The sequence below is a fragment of the Nipponia nippon genome, unplaced genomic scaffold (genome assembly GCF_047370975.1).
Source record: "Nipponia nippon isolate SJK-2023a ecotype South Korea unplaced genomic scaffold, ASM4737097v1 scaffold_5, whole genome shotgun sequence".
NCBI lineage: Eukaryota > Metazoa > Chordata > Aves > Pelecaniformes > Threskiornithidae > Nipponia > Nipponia nippon.
Genome location: NW_028262369.1, coordinates 38,834,091 through 38,853,601, shown reverse-complemented (window position 1 = coordinate 38,853,601; position 19,511 = coordinate 38,834,091). Strand labels below are relative to the sequence as shown.

Sequence of the window (19,511 nt, the reverse complement as noted above, 5' to 3'; positions counted from 1 at the left end):
TTAATCCAGAGGATGCGAAGTTTGTGCTCAAATCAGAATAAAGGCCAGATTGCTGGGCTTTGGAATATTTCAGACCTATTGTTAGTGTGTAGTAACTATTTTCAGTATGCTTAACGTTGCAAGTTAGATACTCACCATACTTATAAAAGCTTTGGAGTTTTGGAGACTCTTTGGAGTACAGTCTTATTCTTTTCTAAGTGAAAATAAAAAAGGTAGAAATTGCAGTCTGAGATATTTGCAATCAGATTTTTTTTTTTTATAAAGGGACATTATTTTGAAAGGTTATATTTTTTGCTTGCCTTAAATGAGTACTTGATAATGTTATAATCTTTACAAAGCAGCTGAAGGGGGGGAGGGATGCATCTTGGGAATCAGGATGGAAGGAATTACATGTGCCTTATTGATCTGTCCAATTGTAGCTGAAGGCAGGGATCGAGATCATTTTAACTTTCCTGTTTTCTGGGCCAACTGTTAGCAGTCCCTTGTAAAAATACTTTCCACAACAAAGTGATAGAACACAAGCAAAACAAGGTGCAAGGTGTATGTCTTGTATAATTTACCATTATCTACAGGCTTTTACCTGATGTGTCCTTTTTTACTTTGAGTGAAAGAAATGAGGAATTCCTTAACAAATGTAATCATTGTAATGTTGAAAAGTAGTAATGAATCCCTTCTGCCTGCCTCTTCACAGAATAATGGTTTGGTGCATTGATAGCATGAGTTGTGCTTTATCCCATCTGCCTTCCCAGTTTGTCTGTTTCATGGGGACAGGGATGGGTTTTCCACCCAAGATTTCTTTCCAGCAAAGGCATACAACAGGAGGTCAGGGAACTGCTTTTGGAAAACTGTTACTTAGTCTGCTTCTGAAGTATGGCAGCTCTGAAACTGCTCCTTGCTGCTGCTGGTAGGAAGTGGTGGGTATCTGGTTTTTGTCTGGCTGCAGTCAGTGGAGTGATGGGTGGTGGTTATGGTTTGGTTTTTTTTTGTTGTTGTTGTTTGGTTTTCTGTTTTGTTTTGCTGCTCTTGGTAGGGTGTTCTGGTTGGTTGGTTGCCTTTTTTTTTTTTTTTAACTTCAGTTTTTGTCTTCTGGAGTGGCTGTCCTCTGAATATTTCTGCTGTTTGCTTCTGATTCCACACAGAGCATGATCTATAATTCTTGATGGCTTCTTTTTGAAAAAGCCCTTAATGTTTCTAATGTTTGTTGCTGATGTCTTTCTTCATCCTCAAATGTTGGCACATACAACAGTTGTGTGGCTGTAGAGTTTCAGAAACTCTCTCTAATATTAACTTAATTTTCCAAATTTATCTTTTTCAGTCAGAAGAGGTAGGAACTTTATAGAATTTATATCCTAAAATTAGGCTCCCAACCACTAAAACAGTTATTGAAGTGTGTATTCTTATGCATATTCTTAGGAGCCTTCACCAAAGACCCTAGATTCTGTGTTCCCCTGTGGTAATTGGTGGGGAGGAGGAGGAAGGGGAATATTTTTTCCGAAAGCTTTTTTTTGTTGTTACTATAAGTTGGCTTGGTATTAGAAACAGTATTTTCAACAGAGGACAGCCTTTGCCTGAAAAGTTCCAATATAAATAACTTTTTTTCTTCACACAGAAGTGCTGGTTTTTGTTGTTTTAATACCATAGTTGTTATGAGTGTATCTTCCGTGAGAAAGTCTTGATGGTGTGTGCTATCACAGTGAAGTGGGGGAGTGGGAAGTGACAGTTCTGCAGCTGGCTTTTCCCAGCTCTCTCCCACAGTGAAGTGGGCACTCTGTTGTCTTCTGCTTCCCTCTTTTTTTTAATGTATATATTGACATTGGTGAAATCACCTAATCTTTTCTGTTCTTGAGCAACATTTAAAAACCGAGAACCTGTGGCATGTAATGAACATAACTGCAGTGTATACAAATTATAATGAATGTTGGAACTCTGAGGTTACTTTAAAAACAGTTTCTCATCTTCCGGGAAGTTGAGAACAAAATAGCAGTTAGTGCTCCCTACTCCGGTACTTATTAACAAAAAAAAATATATTATGTTGTGGCAGTTTTCTTCTGGAGAAGAAGGGGGAAGATAAGTTGGGGGGACATGTGATGGTGAATTAACCTAGATAAGCTGCGATGAAAAAATTTGGAGGCTTTGGAGCAGTTACAGAATGTGAGGGAGTTTGCATGTCTAGTATGCAAACTGAACTGAAATGCTGATGAAACTGAGGTGGAAAGGTTGCTTGTGTGGTACATAAACCAAAGACGACTGTAGATAACTGTTGTGTATTCTTTCTATGTCTTTGCTTTGGGGAAACCTCTGACGGTTTGTTTTGTCCAACTTGCTTTCTTGTAAGTGCTTTGGGATAGTGATTGTCTTTTTGTGGTAGGCTTGCTGGTTAGCTGCTTTAGCACGGATTCTCACAGACCTTTCGTTAGTGTTTTGAAGTAAGGTAGGTACATCACTAGTATTCAGTGCCATGTTCCTGTAAATGACAAGCCCTTGTTCCCAGACTTTCTAGGTGGTGAGACTTACTGGCTAAGTTCACTGTGATTCTCACTGCTATACAGGTGGCGGAAAGTGGTGGTGGATGAGAGTGGTCTAGTTCCTTTCCTGGCCTGTGCAAGGGTTGGAGAGGAAGAGGAACAGCTTGTCCAGAAAAAAAATTGTTACCCAGGTCTGTCTATCTACTGTGATTGTAAGGCTGCTGTTGCTTTTCACAATTTTACCAGCAGTAATGCGCATTTACAGGCATAACGTATTTCTGCACAAGGGAGAGAACCAAAAATAGAAATGATACTTGGGAGAAACCATTCAGGTTCCTATATAACCAAATTGTCACACTTTTTCTAAAAATACCATATAGGTACTGTGAGAATTTATTTTTGGAAATGTCTTGTAGACACCAAAAGCAACAGTTTGGGAATTTGCCTTCCATTTTTCAGTCCAGTGAAGTTCTAGCAGAGGTGAGCAGAGAAGGTGATGTGCAAGAGGTAGTCTAGCAAGCATTTATGTCAAAAACAAACAGACAAAAAAATTGTGATGTTATAGTGGGAGGTTTCTTTTTCGTAGTCATTGCAGGAGTTTTGTGTGTGTGCGCGCAGAGTTTACTTGTGTTCCTTTGCCTATTTATCGAGACAGATCTTTATAAACATTTATATAGAGACAAACAAAATATTTTAATTGTTTTCCGAAGTAAGAGTATTGTGTTAGAGAACAAAATACGAAGTTCTAAATTAAGGCTATATTTAGGGTAATGTATTGACATTTAGTAAAACTATGAAGACATCCAGGTTTTGTAGCGTCTTCAGAAGTCCGGCAATGTCCATTAAGGAATTTGAGAGATGGGTTGATACTTCTGCATAAAAAGTATTGCAGTATCCCAGCAGAACATTTCTTCATGTCATTTGGAGCATTAATGGCGAGTTGTTTTTTTTTTTTGTCTATTAGGCCATTCAGAGAAAAGTGGGTTTGACTTCTGCAAAGTGATGATTTTGATGTTTAGGATGTTGGGTGCTGTTGTAGATGAAGTTGTATTTAATGCATTTCAAATAGCTTGGCTTTAGGTCCATCTAGTAAGCTGGCCCTGAAGCATGCTGATGCATACTGTTTTCAAAGGATGTAAATATAAAGGAAGGAAGGTTAATTAGTGATCCCTTGTGTTGTGGTTTTCATGATCTTAAAACAAAGTCTTCTTCCAACTTATATTAATACTAGGACCCAGGGTGATTTTATTCCAAGTACTCTCTCTCTGACTTCACTTTCATTTCGCCAAACAGTTCTACCTTAACTTTTCTTTCATTTTTTTAAGTTATCTTCTGGAATGCTGTTTTCAGCAGGAGGAAGTGCGCTGTTTTTCACATTCTTGAGGTTGTCCTTTTTCTTCAGGTTTTCTGCTGTAGGTTCATTAGCATGTCTTCCTGACCTTAAAGGAGATTTTAGCATTCAGAAATGAAAACCAAAGCTGTGTGATGTTAATCAACAGCTTATTAGAAAGAATGCAAAAGTATTAAAGTGTTACCTTTTGATACCAATACTTTTCTATTCGGAATTCACACTTTGTTTTTAATAGGACAGCCCTATTAGTGTAAAAAAAAACCAAAACAAAAAAAAAACCCAAAAAACAAAAAAAACCCACACAAACCAAAAAAAACCCAGAAAACAACAAAAAACCCACCCGAAAACCCCCTTGCCTTTTCTTTAGTCTCACCTTCAGTACAAATCTGAGTGTTTTATGGCTGCATATACCTCATAAAAAATTAAAGACACAAATATCACATTCTTTTCCTCTAAATATTGTAAATTCCCAGCAATTTTCTGATAGGCTTAAATTTAGTTAAGGAATAGCTTTGGTTAGGGTATTCTGAAATCTAATTTTGGATAAGTTGGCCTGTTTCATGCTGTAACTTCCTTTGTTTTCTGTTTTATTCATTCTCTGAATTTTCTTCAGTTTTGTGAGTCTGGGGATAGACAGGTTATTTCTTAAATTAAATTTGTAGTAATATCTTATGTATTTCTGTACTTTTAACAGAGTTCTGGAGAGTAGCTCATGGCTCCTGTTTTCTCTGAATCTGTTTAAAGTTGATGAAGTAGGAATTGAATAAGTTCTGAGCATTTTTATCAGAATTGCTCTAATTAAGTATGCTTCTATATGTTGTTCATGAATGTAAGGAAAAGTTCCTCTCTCTCCTTTAATCCATTTAAACCAGAAGATTTCACATTCATAGATATTCCCTAAGCATTTAGTGTTGCTTATGGTTTCTTCAGTGTTCCAGCTGAAAACAAACATGAAATACTGGAGCTAACCTTGAAAATCTAACTTGTATGTTTACAAAATTCTCAATAATAAGATATGATAGTAGCTCTGGGGCCAGTCAGTGGGCAAATAGTCAACCCTATTTATGGGCCTAAAAATAGGCACAGAACTCTGTTGACTTAGGTGATGAAGTTTTGGGGACATATTATTCAATATCTATGTGGATTAATGAAGCCTTTGCAGGGGGTATTCTGGTGGTTGTTTTGTTTTAACTGTGGGTGTCCAAGACAATGGCAAAGTTTCCTTTATCTTGGGTGCTCACTTTCATTTGTTTTAAGAAGCTTTGTTATTAGTGCAAATAACATAAGCAGTTTAGTTGCTAGAAGAAAATATTTCTGTTTCAGGGTTATGTGCTTTTTAAGGCATAAGGGAGGCGTGGGAAACATACAGGTTTCTTTGTCTCAGTTAAAAAACTGTCATTTGTGTCTATATCTATATATCCACCTATGTATATCTATATAACTGTCATTTGTGTCTATATCTATATAACTGTAATTTGTGTCTATATCTATATATCTTGTCCCTAGTAATGAGTGATAGGACGAGAAGAAACGGCCTCAAGCTGCACCAGGGGAGGTTTAGGTTAGACATTAGGAAAAACTTCTTCACCGAGAGGGTGGTCAAGCATTGGAACAGGCTGCCCAGGGAAGTGGTTGAGTCTCCATCCCTGGAGGTATTTAAAGAACGGATAGATGTGGTGCTCAAGGACATGTTATAGATGGACCTGGCAGTGATAGGTTAACGGTTGGACTCGATGATCTTAAGGGTCTTTTCCAACCTTGACGATTCTATGATTTTGAAACGGAGTCATTATGTGAATGGTTTGTGCCAACTGCATGTAGATTTATTTCATACTCTTGATTTTATACAACCTTAGCCCATGCAGATCCCGTTCTTTTGCACTATCGCTGTAATCCAATGTAAAGCATATGAAACAGGCTTAGAGTATATGTCTTGCCTCTTCTGTTTCTTGGGCTACTTTTGAAAGTTTGATTGGGAAATCTGGTTTGGTCAGGAAAATTGGCAAATCAAGTGTATATATTTTTTTTAGCCCCAACCAGATTAGGTGCCTAAGGACAGCCAATGGGATGGATATGCACAGGTGAGGATAATTGATGTGGCATGCTTTTTGCTGTTGTCTTTCATGAAATCTTACTACTTCTTTGGGAGCATGCCAGAAGAATGCTTTCCTGTAGCCAGAACAAGGGTATTCACTGCTGTAATTCATCATATGATGGAGACATTGGCACTCTTATCATGAGATCAGTATTTTGTATAAGTAGCAGTGTATGCCACATGACCAAGATGGTGGCAATGAAGTGGCTAAACACATGTGATGTAATGGGTTTTCTGTTTTGTGGTGTGACAGGTATGTTTTGACCCTTAAATATATTTGTTAGAACCTCTATGCCTCTGACTTAGTTTATTGGTTGTGTATCATTATAGCTAGGTAATGGAAACTAGGCCAGAAGATAATTTGCAGATGTGAAAAGGCAGTAAAATACTGTATACTTTAGTATGTGTATGCAAATGAACAGAGGTAAGTCTCTGCATGAAACGCGCGCTTACACCTGAAATCCCAGCTATCTTACTACTAAAAAAATACAAGTTGGAAGGACTCAGTTTGTCCATTGGCTGTCATGTGTTTGGAAGAATTAATTCAAATAGTAAGAGAACAAAAGATAGAAAGCTTTTGCCTGATTGATGGCTAAGCAAAAGGAAGTGAATGGTGGAACAAAGTCCACAAGCATTTAAAGGGTTCAAGTTTAAAGAGAAAAGGATTAATGAAGCCCTAACCTTGAAGTGAAGCCTGCCTAGGACCTGCTATACCTTCTTGCAATCTGACATGAAGACTCCATAGAAGTTTATAATAGCGTAGAAAGTAGACTTCAAGGTACAGCATAACTTGGGTAGAGAGACCTTGGGATAGATCTTGAGAATATCTGCTTCATAGCAAAATGCTTTTCAGATAATAATTTTTGAGCAAAGGCTTAGTAACTTTACAAACACTTGGAAGTTATGCTATAGGAAACAGTTCTGTATGGTGATGAATTAAGTGTGGTAGTAATAAAAGTTGTGGACGCTGTCTGATTGAACACAGGGCCCACGAATAGGAGCTTGCTAATGAGACATGGATGTTGTGTCAGAGCTGATCTGTGGTTGTGGTGCTGGTGATGTGTGGCTGGTACAATGGAGTGTTCAAAATGGTAACTAGTGGTCTCAAACTACATTTCAAAAAGGTGTGTGGAGGCATTTGAACCGGTTTGCTTGCAAGGTGTGGTAGTATAACCTGGGTTGTAAGATGTGGGTTGTTCCTATTTAAAAAAAAAACAAACAAACCAAAAAAGACCTAATGCAGCTGTCTAGCATAAAGATGTAAAAATAAAACACAATTGGTTTAATTATGTCACATTGCTACAGCTCATCTAAAGTAGGAAATAGTTTTTCCCTATTTATGTAGGTGATGGACAATGTTGGAAGCTTGAAGTCCCACCAAACCAAGAGTGAACACTGAGTAGCTCAGTGAGTAATGGATTTTTACTTATTTTAAAACCCATTTTCAATAGCTATTAAGGTGATAGTGTTGACAGCATATTCTAACTTTACTCCTTCACCGAAACCAATCCTCTGTCATCAAGAAGTGGACTCCTGCAAAATGAAGGAAAGGCTTTACATTACTGGTTGTGCGTATGTGACTCCCCAAAGTGATCTTTCATAGGTTATAAGTAATAGCATGTATACAAATGCAATTAGAAAGCAAAGTATTTTGTAGTTTCACTTCAAATCTGATAAGCAGTAGTTGAATCCTATTGTATAAAATATATGTATATTTTATTTGGACAAAGCTATTGCAGGAAGAATGCCGGTACTGGAATTTATATTTTTAGGCGATTATTTTATATGGTTATTTTCTTCATGCTGGAACATTAATTGTAGTGACAGCTTAGTCCTCTGATAAGCAAGCAGGCTCTTTGGAGGTTAGCAGTGGTGTTTAAAGACGCTAATACTCCAGAGTGTCTACTCTGTCCTCTGCTGGAGGTTACTGTCATAGGGATATCAGAATAAAGTGTCTCAGCCACACCAATTCAGAGTTCAGCTTAAACCTACCTTCATTTTAAGGTTAAGCCCTTAGATATGAGATATTTATTACTGGTTTATAAGCAGAGGTTTACAAATACTTTTGGAAATCTAAGTGTGCATGAAATCTCTAGGAAATTGTTGTTGGATTTTACATTTTCACGTGCATGGAAAATACGCTTCCTCTGAGGCTGTGAACAGGAGATGCCTTTCGTGCTGTGGTCTACGGGAAGTGTCAGAAACGCTGTCTAGACAGACAAGAGCAGGCGTTAGAGCTTGTGATCCCAGCGTAGCTACCCGTTCAACTGGAGCAAACTTGTGAGAAGCTGAATTTGGACTTCGGATCCTGTTTTGTAAGGGGTACTTATGCACTAATACCAGTTTGCTGTTTCCTCCCATTGCTCTTACAAAAGGTTATGTATTTCTTATTAGTACCCTCCCGCCACTGCTTTCTTTCGAACTGTCATGGTACAAGAAAGGGGGATTTTTTTAAAATAAAGAAGTGAAAATAGCGTCATTTATCACTAATTTTGAGCTGTAGGATTTTAGGTTCAACCTTTTTTAAAAACTGCACTGACGTCTTAAGAAAGCCAGGAAAGTGTTTCAGGTGTTGTCATTTTTAAGACTGTAGAAATGTAGAGGAGGAGTTGGAAATGAATGTGTACGCTAGTTTTGTCTTAAAACGGTTTTCTAAATACAGAAAATTCAGAGAGATGTCAGTCTACTAAGAAATTGCTTTTGGCTGCAGCACCTGCTTTGATTTTGTAATCTGTGATCTGAGAAGGGGGTTCTCTGTGGCTGCTGTCAGCGTAATGGCCAAGGCTATAAGCCTGCTACCTCTTGTCTGTATTCTTAGAGCCTGCAGGTCTTCTCTTCCAGTGTCCTGCAAACTGTTTTGTCTCCTAAATGTAGGCTGTTTGTTTTGTTTTTTTTTTAAAGCGGACTGCCATACTGTTATATTTTCATTAGTGTAAACTGAAATGATGTTGTGTCCAGCATTAGAGAATGCTGTTAGGTAAGTACATTACACTGAAGAAGACAGTCTAGAGGGAGGTATCTGAAGTATGTAGCCAGAGAGAAAACTGCTGAGCAGTTTGCCGCCTTTGGGTTTAAACAGAGATTGCAGTAGGGACTGTTGGCTTTGGAACAGTGTTAAAGCCGAAAAGAAAATGGCTACCAGAAATCATTGTTGCTACAGTAACAACATGGCTTGACTATTAATGTGCTGCTTTAACTACTATTAGAAATGTTGTGCGAGATACTGCTTTTAGGTAAAAGTGTCCTTAATGGGAACAGAGATTTAAATCCATTTAGATATTAATGGATATCATCAGGCTTCTTGATTTAGAATACCAATCTATTTATTGGAAAAACTAATTTCTAGTAAATATTTTTTAAACATAATTACTGCTTTTTCTACCCCCAAAAACTGCTTAATTGTTTTAAATTGTATTAATAAACATAATGTCCTTACAAAACAACTTGCAGGAAAAAAAACAGTACAGAGTATTGATATTTTATGGTAATAATTTAAAAAAAAAAACCTGATACTATTTCACAAAGTATGTGGTATCTGGTAACATACTTCTAGCTTTCAGAAATTAGGCCCTTAAGGTTTGGGTTTTTTTTCATGCAGCAAAGCTTTTGTTTAAGATATTTTTATATTTTGAGTTCAAAATAAAAAAAATATGGCCAACCTAAATCCTGTTCGAAGATTTAGAAATAAGGAGGAGATTCTAAAGTGGAATCTACTCAGGATCTGCATTGTATTTTATTTCACAAGGATGTAAGTGTATGTTTTGTGGAGTAAACTTTTTGCAGTTTTTTTTATGAATGGGGAAGAGTGCAGTTATGCTTTAGAATTTCAGAGGTGTGTGATGCAGTATGTCAGGAAAGGGATACGTGAAATGCAGTGAATGTGTGAGGATTAATTGATACTCCTCTGTGTGTCAGGATTCCACAGGTGGCAGACTTGGTGGCAGGTATGGACTGACGATAAACCGTACCTGCTCTTCATCAAAGTCCTGTATGTGTGATGTGTCCTGTACACCTATAGCAGATACCATTTTTCTGTAGTTCTTTTGGTTTTGGGGGGTGGGGTGGGTGTTGGTGAAGTTCTCTGTCAGACTTCCTGACTGAAAAGGCACTGGATTCATTCAGTAGAGATGGAGCTTATAAACTATTCTCTATTCAGGGACTACGGAAGATTATGCAGTGGTCATTGGTAAAAATGAAGAAGGCTTTAAAGTACCCATCTAAAATACACAGTTGCCTATGACTTGGAATGCAAGTATCTGTACTTAAACATGGTATTTCTCAAGTAGCACACATGCTTTATTTACTTTGATTGTACATATGTATTATTTTTATTGTACAATCTTTTTTCACACCTTTCTTCAGTATCTTGTATGAAACAGTCGTCTGACTGATTTCAGTGGAATCCTGCCTCATTTACAGGCATATGTGCCAAATACATACAATGCAACTTTCAAGTTGTAGAAAAATGCATAGTGTGTAAAGACAGTCATTTGGACAATAGAATGTTGCTGCTTGGTGGTACACAAAAGGGGATGCACTAATTTGATGTGCACAACCTTAACTTGAGCTTTTTTTATTCTTATGCTTAGCTTTGCCTCCTTCATGTTTTTATTAAAATTCTGTGGGTTTTGTAGAAAGGAGAGGATGACACTACAAATGTCTAACACCACTGTACAGTTTGGTATCTTTAAAATGAACCTTGAAATGTAACAGGCTGCTTTCATAAAATGAACACATGGAAGGTGCTGCCTCAGATTTTTTTTTTTTTTTTTTTAATTTAAAGACACAAAATGCATGTTTTTGAATTAAGGCTGTTGGTTCCTTAGAGAAGCACTTTAGTGAAGCAGCTTTCTCTTTTGGATTTCTGATTACTTAGTTCCAGCTGAGAAACTGGGTGTGCAAACTTGGAGTCGAAATTTGTGAGGAACCATAATCAATTGCTATGAGGTAGGCAAGATCTCATGTAACTCTGTTTTTTGCAGTGCATTTGTGCAGTGCTTATAGCCAGAGGGTATGTCACTGTATTTTGGGGTGCTGTATGTAAAGCTTATGTGATAATATGGTGAAGAAATATATAGTAACTCAGACTGGACGAGAGAGTGATTCCGTAGGTGAAGGGTAGAGGCAGTTCCTGCACAGGTAATGTATTGACGAGATTTTGCTGACAGCATAACGAAAGGAGAAGTGTTCAATGTCAAAGATGATGCCAAGGTTATGTACAGTGCCATTAGTAGTTTGGAATGGAATGGAGAGATGATGTCATTCTGTGCTTTAAGCTTTTCCTATTTGGGAGAAGCTGTTACATTTAAGGTACATAAATGCAGCAAATGAAGAGCTAGTTCATGTGGTCAAGGTAAATAGGCTGAAGGGTGACTGAAAACATCCAGGTGTTTATTATAAAAGTGGTATGTTGATCTGTAGCTTAAACTGGTAGAGAAATGATAAAGAAAGAAGGTAAATTATTTCTCTGCAGTTTATTGCTTATGTTATGGTAATTCTCAGTGTGAAGAATGCGATTTGATTTAGTTGGATATTGATGGACTGTAAACTTATTTATTAAATATCAGTGATACTTAGAATGTTACAACTGATCTTAGCTGAGGGGGAAACTGCATTGATAAGTAACCTTCAGAAACAATATATTCATATTGTCTCTTAAGGCCTTGAAGTTCTAAATGTTTTCAAAACTCCATCTTTAAACTGATGCTTCAGTTTAGTGCTTTTATGATGCTTTCATTTGTGTGTTGATTGCTACATATTTGGTTACTGGATAACGTACTCTCAAAGTAAACAGCTCTTAAATTATGTTCGTTTCCCCTTGCTTCTCTGTAGGCATCTTTCCATCTTTATTGTGTGCCTATTGTGTACATCTTTAAATGCTTACTTCTTTATCTGTTTAGTGATGGAGAGGAAAAGTAACCTTTTTGACCAATATGTTTTGTTAGTCCAAACCCCAGTCTACCTAGAATATTTTTCCCTCTGACAGCTTTTCCATTTTTTTAATTTATGTAATACAGATTTTTGAAATAATAATTAAATCTGTTGTTTGACTTAATTGATGGTAAAAACACAAGTTCTTTTTTTCTGTACAGGCTACTCTCTTTGACTACTTCTTTCCCTACTGTGATACTCCTATTAATGTTGCATTCATCTACTTGTAATCTTCTTGTTTGGACTGAAACAGCTTCACAGTCTGAGGTATGATCAGTTGTGTTCATTTCCTATGCTGTCATACTTTTCCTTGAAGTGCTTCACCATCCTGTACGGGGTGTTGTCGAAAAGCAAAACTTTCTCTGAGTAGAAAAATGAGAGATTTCAACAATTCCACGTGAAAGCCCTACCACAGCTTTGGGAACTGTGCATGTGACTCTTACTGTGATGAACAGACAAAGGAAGAACTGTAACTTCTTTGAACTGTTTTTCAGGTAACTCTCAAAATCTAGCAGGAGATTCAAAATGCAGGAGGCAGCCTTCTCTCTTGCAGTCCCTTGCTTGCTCACTCTTGTTCAGTCACTGCAGATTCTTTGAAGTCAGAAGCATCTCCAGTAAAAGGACTTAAATTTTGTCTCTTCATGTTGTGAAGTGTTAAGTTTTTGCTTAATTTGAGTTCTGGGTAAGTCAGGCTTCAGTAGGGTACCTTCACTTAAATATTGCTTTGCTTTAACTGTTGTAAGAAGCGTGATTGTTATTTTTCCTTTGCAAATTTAATTTTGGTAAATTTGATTGTGGCATTTATAATTCAGTTGGTTAAACTACAGTTGGAATAGCACAGATTGAGAGAAGTCTTACAAATTCTCCAAGGGAATTAATTTTGTGTTTTTAGAAAACCTCATGTTTAAGTTCGAGTGATTATTTAAATTAATCTACGCTGAATGTTAGTTCTAGATATTTGTGGGTACTGAATGTAGATTAAGTTATTTTTATACTTTTTAATAGAAATCAAAGCGCATCAAAGTTCCTTGTACAAACAGAAAGCAGGAAACTACATTTTGTACAGACAAGGTCATCGTTGACTAGTCGTTGGGAAAATGGCAGTATAGGCTTGTATTTAAAGAGCTTTTCAGCTGTAATAACTGATTTAGGAGACTATTGTCAGCTAAGTTTTTGCTTTTTCAGTCTTCTTCTGAAATTACTTTATCCTTGGTAGTTGTGTGTACAATTTTAGCTGGAGCTTCTTCTGGGATTCTTGTAATAGCCTTTTCTTAGAGTAATCTCTGTTTTCTACTGGCTGTTTTTTCCAGCATTGATTCTTAGGATTATTAGATTTCTATGGACGTTTTCCAGAGCTGGATCAGATAGTAGAAGGAAATTTCTCCCCATTCCTGGCTTTTGGATTTAGCACATTTTAATGCTGTGACACCAGTATCCTGATAAATGTAAATGCCAGTTTCAACCAAGGAATCACATTTTGTAAGTCCCAGAAAGTACTTGAAGTCAAGATGACAGTTGTAAGCCTTTTGCTGTGGTTTTATGTTAAGCTAATGACATGGACTGTTTAGCCACAGTTTATACCAACAAAAGTAGCTCGTATAGTATAGTTTATTCTAGCCTTTGTTTCTTCTTTCTTTCCCCCACAAGCATCATCAGCTATGGGGGCAAAAGCTAGTTTTGTGTTATGTTATAACTCTATTAAAAAAAAAAAAAAAAAAAAAAAAAAGACAACAAAAAACCAACCACAGACAAACAAACAAAAAATGCCACCAAAAAAATTCTCTATGAATTATGTTCCTGACTGCAGCCGTTTCAGGAGAAGGTGGTGGTTAAAGATGGTTAAGAGTCTTTTCCCAGATAGATGTAGAAATGTCAGTTATCACAGGTCTGTTAGGATATAAGGGCTAAATAGTAGATAAATAGATCAAAACTCTTGTCAGGATTACTGCAGATTTTATTTACTCATTGTACACCTTTACATTCTAGTGTTTCTCAAACTTTTTCCCCAGAAAGGGGCATGTTATAGGAGATATTTAATTACAGCAAACAGGGCTCTAATAATGTAAATAGAAGGTAAATAAAAGTAAATTTAGTCTTGACATAAGATCCAGCTCTAATGACAAGAGGAGTAGTTAAGCAAGTTTTGTGTAGTAACTTATATTTGAACTCAGATTAATTGTCTTTATGTAAACCTTGTATTGTGAATGGTTATGAGCTTGATTCAAGATTCATGGATACGATCTTTATAGATGTGAAAGTAATTATCTTAGTTGTTCTTTATGAACCTGAATTTTGAAGAAGCAGCTGTAACTTTTGTTTACTTGGGAAAGCAGTATTATGGAAGCTTTTGTAGCTATTCTCTAGCTAACCAGAAAGATGAAAAATTTTAACTAATATAGCGTAGCAATTGTAACAATTATTTTACAGCCTGTACATACAGCCTTTTAAATTATTGTCAAATGCTCTTTGAGAATCTCTGTGTGTGTCTCTGTAGCTCAGATACACTTGAGGGGTTGTACTTCTGTCTCTGAGCAATAGCCACAGATGTGACTTTGTCACTGCGCACAGACTGGAGAACTTCTTGTGCCTACTTGGGCCTTTTCTGTGTGTTGCGTGAAAAGAAGCCTCACTGGTATGCTGCTTTTTTGTTTTGTCACTGGGCAAGGTGATCATTGCTAGCACTGAACCAGCCTTGGTTCCCATTTACCGATCAGTGAGAAATGCTTGTCCTTTTAAGCACTTTCAGTCCGTTTATGTTTCTTCAGTATCACCGGGGGTACGTGTGAGATATCGCCCATCTCCACCGTTGCAGTTTTCTTCCACTTCCTGTTCTCTGCCCTTATCAGAACAGGCAGCTGCTTATCCGTGATCAGAAGCCTAACCATTTTAGAGTGGTCCTTGTACCTGCTGTGGGCCCCTTTTCACTCTTTGAATGGCGAGGCCTCAAGGTGAATGCTCTGTAACTGCATTTCCTACCTGCTTCTGAGTCCCTTTTGATGTTGTCTTTATTAACTGGTGAGGGAGAGTGGCTTTCATTCTCACTTCCTTTCCTGATAATGAGAATTAAGACAGGAGCATCGGAGCCAAAACATTTGTGATTTTGAAATCTTTGCCTTTCCATAAGGAGTCTTGGAGAACTACCTTTCTTGGATCTGCCTGCTAAAGAACTTCAGGTGCTCAGTTATTCCAAATGTCAACACCCTAGGAAAGAATAGTAGGTGTTAGAGTTTGATTGTTTGTGCTGGAGAGAGAGGAATCTTTCTTGACAGCAGAAAGACCTTTGAGAGGTGAGTGTTGGTTAAGTACTGTAGGTTGGGTCGCTTTAAACAGTGAGAGTCTCAATGCTGTCAGTAGTCTGGGCTAAAATGTGGTGTGTCGATGCAGATTGCACTGCCTTCATCAAGATGTTTGCGTGCCACTGCACGTACAGTCTCCCATTGGGTGGAGGTTTGAACACCAGTGGGTTTGAAATCCCAAAAAGGGGAGTTAATTCTGCAGAGCCCTTTGAAGTTTGTAACACAGGACTGCAGTGGCCAGCCCTTAGGTCCTTCAGCAGTTTGCTTGCTGATGATCTCTTTGTGAAACTTCTGTCGTCTTTCCTTCAGCTGGACAATATCCAAATCATGATGGCCCATCTTCTCTATTCCCTTCGCTTTCTGTCTGTGCCAGATGTAGATATAGAGTAACCCCAAATTTATCCCTCAAAGTGGTCTGTGAGCTCCTTGCGAACCAGAGAATTCTTACATTCAAGAGTACTTACATTTAAGTTTTCTCCAAAGAGCACATTCAATGAGTACAAGAGTACAGGCCCTCCAGATAGGCAGTGTAGGGTAAGACTTCTCATTTTATGTCAACAGAGGAAATTGAATGGTCGCGAAGTAATGTGTTTCCATGAAAAAGCTGTTAACAGCAGTTCGGGTTGTATGACAGCCTGCTGTATTACCACAGTGATCTACAGTTGTCTGGGCTCAATCCTTTGATGCAACGATTCTGTCTGCACTTGGATCACAAACCATGAAAACTATGTTGAGAACAGTTATTGCTAACGTTTAGCTAATTGCAATGTTCAGAAGATGAGAATTGCTGTAGTGGTGTTGCGAAGCCGTTTTGCACAGGGGCAGAGTCATTGATGTACTTCTTACTTGCAGTGAGAAAAATGTTAGACTGGGATTGACTCTGCCCAGCCAAAGTGCACAGGTTTACTGAGATGTCTGGTTTAGTGCTGATCTTAGTGTTTGATAATGTAAAGCCTGCATACACCTTCTTTCCCATTTTTTGAAAGGTGTTTTGGCTCTTCATACATGCAGCGTGTATTTTGTGGGCTTTTTTAACTATACCTTTACATTTACTTTCTGTAAAAAAACAGCTCCACTGCTGCTTGAAAATAAAACTTTTGCTTCTCTGGATGCATGAATATTACTCTAAAACCTGACTAATTTTTTTTTCTGTAATAAAACTTGAGAAATGAGCGTATCTTTTGAATAACATTAATGCATAAAGGCTACGGTTTAATGTGATAACTAGGAAATGATCGTGGGGCTAGGGAAAGTATCTTGGAGACTTATTTTCTGTTGCTTTGTATTGCCCAGCAAGACTTTTTTGAAAGGTCTGTCTTTCCTTACTCTCTGTAATTTAGGCAGGTGGCTTTGAGACAGTTACAGGCTGACTGGGGAACTCAGAATCAAAAAGCTGTGTGTGAACAAATTGAGGGGAGGAATCTTAGGCAGTATGTGAGGATAGGTGTCTCTTTCAGAGTTAGTTCTGGTGATGGATACATTAGTTTAGTCTAGATATGACTAACCCTCTCTGTAAAGCTGTATGCTAGTTGTTGTGTCTTCATTAGAAGTAGATCCAGTTCTGTAGAGATGCTGTACCCAAATCCATTCTTGGTTTTGTGCAGCTTCGGTGACTTTCAGAGTCTCTTCCAAATCTTATATAGTCTGATACCTCCCACTAGGAAGTGAAAAATTTACTTGAATAGTTAGTTCTGTAAAGATCCATGAGGAAAACTGAAAATAGAGCATTTAATCTGAGATTAATCAGCCTTCATGAAGGCAAAGTAAGTTATGATTTTAAAATGGGCCAGCTAGCCTTAAAATAATAAACATAACTTTCCGAGGAAAGGCAAGGAATTAGTGAGGCCCAGGTTTAAAACCCTCTAACACTTAATCTCAGATATGTTGATGATTTTTGCTAAAAAGATTTTTTAAAAAGCTTTCATTTGTAACAATTTCCTTTTCTGTGCTGTTCCCCATTCAGGGAACTCAAGATAGGTGACTTTGAAGGCACTAGCAGAAAATGCAGTAGAGCTTTTCTTGCCATGGAACTTTTTTCCCCCTGTTCTGCCCACTTAGTTTAATGTGTCTACATTTGATATGATTTCTTGGTGGATTTTTTAATTAAAGTACCAACATCTATGTTATGTGAAAATTACATGTGTATTTGAGAGAAGGCCACTGGAATTTTGGTATTCCTACCCTGAAACAAAACTGATAGACTACATTTGTAGCTGTGAATTTCTCATCTCTGTGCTTTGCCTGTCTTGTCTCATAGTCTAGGACACAAGTAGAAAACAATGACAGCTGTACAGTAAGTTCTTGTTTTATTTTGCAGGTTTGTTTTAATGTGGAAGTGGATCTCTCAGCTTAATGCAAATCAAACAAACAAAGGTGAGAAGTTTTTTGTTGTTTTTTTTTGTTGTGTTGTTGTTTGTTTTTCCAAATTCCTTGGATCCTGTAGCATATACTGCTAAACACTCAGAAAAAGCGGTGAGTGAAAATTGTATTGAAACTTGTATCTTGATTACTGTAATTTATGGACATAGTATTACTTCTATGATACCAAAATAGGAACAAAACCCACACAGCTCTAATATTTAAGATTATGATGATAATTATGCTTTTCTTCCATAAACTATTATAGTAAAAAAGATACCAAGGCATTCTGCTAGCTGTTGAGAGCCAAAATTATGAGTACTTCAAATGAATTTCATCCTCTGCATATTAGCCACCTGGTTTCAAAGTACTGAAAGTGTACTTTGCATTGTCAAAGCAGCGTGTTAAATTTGCACTTATTCTGTTAATAAATAACTCTGTGGGAAATTTGACCAGCTATGAGCATAGAGTTTCAGATTTTTAATAATGAAATTCTGTTGGGTTTTTTTTCCCTTTCCTGTCCTCAGGAACCCTTTTGGGAGCTATTTGAAAGACAAAGTGTATGAAGATTTACTGCTGGTACTCATGAGCTGTAGAACTTAGTTGTCCATATGCAATTGCAAAGTGTCCATCTAGGTAATGTTTTCTGTAACTTTGGCATTCCTCCCCCCCCCCGCCCCCCCTTATTTTGAGAAAAATAATTTAACTAAGCACAGATTTTGTTTCTCTTCAAGTTATTTGGTATTCTACTTCAGGAAGATTTTGAACTATGAAATTAATCTCTTCTCCATTAAATTATGTGAAATACTTAACAAAGAGCAATTTGCTTTCATCTGTTGTAGCTTGATTTTTCAAGAGTATCTTTAGGTAAGGCCCCACAGTTTGGTAAATTCTCTGCTGTGGAGACAGGGCATGATGGACTCGTGTACGTAGGCTTCCGTAACAGACAAAAACTGGCTTCTCAAGTTTCCTCCTTGCTGTTTGACTAATATGCCATCTCAGAATGCAGCTGCTTGTGGTGACTTGATATTTTGAAGAGGTGAGAGGGAGATCCTATTTGCTCAAATGAGCTTGTTCTTCATTTCTAGTCTCCGATTAATATGTAGACTTAATGTAGCTTTAAAAATGTAACATGTGCATTTTAAAATAGACATGACCTGCTTTGTTTGTATCTTCTGCTCTGCTAAGACTTTTTTAGACCTACTGCTGTCAGCTTTAAAATACTGATTATAGCAGAATGCTTTGTGGGGAATTTAAAATAACTTCTGTTCAGTGTTGTTCCTTTGTATAAGGTATAACTGATTCAGGACTTAGATTATGAATTGTCTTCTGAACTATGAACAATTAAAAGTAAGCTGTACTTACTGCTCTGGTATGCATATATTTACGTGTAGAGGAATGTTTACTGCCTTAGCCTGACTTTGCAGGTTTCTAGAATGTGCTGTTTGAGAAAAGGAATAAATATAACTCTGTAAAAGGAAATACTTTTCTTTATCTGAGTACAAGTGTAAAACAAGAATCGTGGCTAGGGAGGGGACTTGAATTAACAGTAAGATTTAGATTGTTCCCTATGCCTTCTAATGCTTTCAGTACTTAATGCTTACAGTTTATGTTCTGTCTCTTCTTAATTTATGTGTTATCTCATTACCGGTTTAAATACAGAAATTAGTTGAGAAGTCCGTAATATATAAGTAACTGAGTGTGTTCTTTAAGCATGAAATCTTCTGAATGAAACTCCAAAGACCTTTCGTCTTAATGGTGGTTAGCTGTGTATAATAGAAAAAAGCTGGTCTCTGAGGAGAAAGTCTGTACTCTTGCATACATAACAAGAGGACAGAAAAATGTGTAAAAGAATACATGGAAACAGTGTAATGACGTTTGATCATTATTGTTATTGCTTGGAGGAGATCTTGAGGTTCTGACAATTCTGTGAAAATGACAACTGAATAGTCAGTAAATCAATGAAAATATTACGCATTATCAGGGAACAAAACAAAAACCAGAACAAAACAAAA

The 19,511-nt window shown here is 37.2% G+C and overlaps 1 protein-coding gene across 17 annotated transcripts in view; it reads left to right on the top strand.

Annotated features, from left to right (window-relative positions):
* ZNF644 (zinc finger protein 644) overlaps positions 1–19,511 on the top strand; it is an 85,282-nt gene that overhangs the window by 33,884 nt on the left and 31,887 nt on the right. For 8 of the 17 annotated variants that reach the window (XM_087731324.1, XM_087731319.1, XM_087731318.1 and 5 more), the window contains one exon: positions 17,456–17,511. The exons of 2 other annotated variants lie outside the window; for them this stretch is intronic. The gene's annotated coding sequence lies outside the window, so the exon portion shown is untranslated. Of the gene's footprint in view, positions 1–12,003; positions 12,110–12,272; positions 12,337–17,455; positions 17,512–18,023; positions 18,133–19,511 lie in introns of those variants that run through there. 7 more of the 17 variants (XM_087731326.1, XM_087731323.1, XM_087731328.1 and 4 more) reach the window with 5 other exon arrangements.